The 2,500-nt window shown below is 44.7% G+C and overlaps 1 pseudogene; it reads left to right on the top strand.

The window, feature by feature from the left end:
- LOC142916155 (28S ribosomal RNA) overlaps positions 1-2,500 on the top strand; it is a 10,628-nt pseudogene that overhangs the window by 4,587 nt on the left and 3,541 nt on the right.

The following is a 2,500-nucleotide window of genomic DNA, read 5'->3' as shown; positions in this document are numbered from 1 at the left end:
CTGCAATCTGTGCTGCCGACCCCGAGGGTCGGACACTGACAGCCCTATTTAATGCATGGATGATTACAGGAATTATTCCCAAAGAGTTGAAAAAGAATAGGACGATTCTTATTCCTAAGGTTATGGACGATGAAAAGCTGAAAGATTTGGGGAACTGGAGACCAATAACGATTGGTTCAATGATTCTGAGATTATTTTCCAGAATAATGACTGCACGTCTTGCTCGTGCTTGTCCCTTAAACCCAAGGCAGCGTGGTTTTATAGCGGCATCTGGCTGCTCTGAAAATCTTAAGGTGCTACAGGACCTTATGAGACACGCTAAGAAATTGCACAGGCCGTTGGCTGTCATGTTCATCGACATAGCGAAAGCTTTTGACTCGGTTTCGCATGCTCATATTTTATGGGTGTTAAGGCACAAGAAAGTAGATGAACACGTGGTGGGCATCATCCAGAACGCCTACGATCGGTGTACGACCTCGTTCAAAAGCAATGGCGAGTCGACTCGAGAAATTAGCATACGTGTTGGTGTCAAACAGGGTGACCCCATGTCACCCCTGCTCTTCAATCTTGCCATGGACCCTTTGATATGCACCCTAGAGTCACACGGAGTTGGGTACTCCATTGATACCGACCACGTGACAGCTCTTGCGTTTGCTGATGATTTGGTGTTGGTGAGCGAATCTTGGGTTGGTATGGCCGCCAATCTAGCGATCTTGGAATCATTTTGTGGGCTATCGGGATTGGAGGTTCAGGCCAGAAAGTGCCAGGGCTTCATGATAAGCCCAACCAAAGATTCATATACGGTGAACAACTGCGACCCATGGACTATCAAAAATAAAGATGTCCATATGATCCAACCTGATGAATCAACGAAATACCTTGGTCTGAAAATTGGCCCTTGGACTGGCACTATACAGCCTGATCTACATTGTCAGCTAAAGACATGGATCTCGAAAATCGATGAGGCGCCTCTGAAGCCAACTCAGAAGGTTGAACTACTCAATGCCTATGCCCTACCCAGATTGTTATATCCTGCAGACCACTCGGACTGCAAGCAATCAACTCTCCGTGGGTTGGACCAAGAGATTAGAAAGGCGGTAAAAGGATGGCTCCACCTTCCCGCTTCAACTTGTGATGGACTGTTATATGCCAGAGCCCGAGACGGAGGCCTTGCCATCTTGAAACTGGAAAAAACAATCCCTTCGGTTCAAGTTAGAAGGCTGCAACGTATAGCAAACTCGTCCGATGCTATCACCCGTAATATTGTGTCCTCGCAGGGTATGGAGGAAGAATACCGTAATTTGTGGGTACGAGCAGGGGGTGACAGTGATGCAATCCCAACATTCGTTCTCAGGGACTCGGTGTCAAAAGAACCTGTATATCCGAGACCCTGCGATTGGAGGGAGCATGAATTTCAGAGATGGTGCGAAAAGCCGGTTCAAGGAAGGGGCATTGTAAACTTTGCGCATGATAGAATCAGTAATGCTTGGTTGAGGCCATGGTGCGGCTTTAAACAATGCTTCTTTATCGCAGCACTACAACTAAGGGCAAATATTTACCCAACAAGAGAAAGCTTGAACAGAGGCAGAGATGGGGCCTTACGTTCCTGCAGGAAATGCTCTGCCAGACTCGAGTCCCTTTCGCACATTCTCGGTCAATGTCCTGCAGTACAGAAAGCAAGAATTGCGCGACATAACAAGATCACTAACATTCTGGCAGACGAAGCGGCTAGATTGGGCTGGTCTGTATACAAAGAGCCACGGTTCATATCCGAGACGGGAGAGATGAGAAAGCCTGACCTCGTGTTTGCAAAAGATGAGGAGGCGGTTGTGATCGATGTCACCGTCCGTTTTGAGCTTTCAAAGAATACCTTGTCAGATGCTGCCTCGCACAAAGTTTCGTACTATACCCCTCTTGGTGATCAAGTCAAAGTGCTGACGAAGGCTAGCAAGGTCACATTCTTTGGATTCCCGGTTGGGGCAAGAGGAAAGTGGCCCCTTGAGAATAACGAGGTACTTACCTCCCTGGGCCTGACCAAACCCAGAACGACATCACTGGCCAAGATGATTTCCCGCAGAACGCTGCTTTTCTCTCTTGATATTCTGAGAATGTTCTGTGGAAATTATGCGGTCTATGAACAGTCATAGACAACCTCCGAAACAAATAATAGTTTTGTTTTAAGATGTCATTTGTTTTAGATTGATTTTGTTATTTTCGAAGGTGAAGTCGGTTTTTATTTCATTTTACTATTTTCCACAATTTAGATTGTTATTTTCCAAGACGAAGTCTTGGTTCTTTTTTTTATTGTTAGTTTTTTTTTTTTTTTAACACGTCGTATTTGTTACTTTAGAGCTTAGAGGGGACTTTATTTTCGCCTTACTATTTTCTGCCTACAAAGAAGATTAAAAATAAGCTTTTTTCAAGATGGTTTTGTTATTTTCCAAGGTGAAGTCTTGGTATTCTTATTTTACTATTTTCCATAAAGAAGACCTTTCTTTTA

This window comes from Petromyzon marinus, unplaced genomic scaffold (assembly GCF_048934315.1).
Source record: "Petromyzon marinus isolate PM22_M1 ecotype Great Lakes invasive population unplaced genomic scaffold, UKy_Petmar_22M1.pri1.0 PM_G_Scaffold_38, whole genome shotgun sequence".
NCBI lineage: Eukaryota > Metazoa > Chordata > Hyperoartia > Petromyzontiformes > Petromyzontidae > Petromyzon > Petromyzon marinus.
Note: the sequence above shows the minus strand (reverse complement) of the source record. Positions and strands in the feature narration are given on the sequence as shown.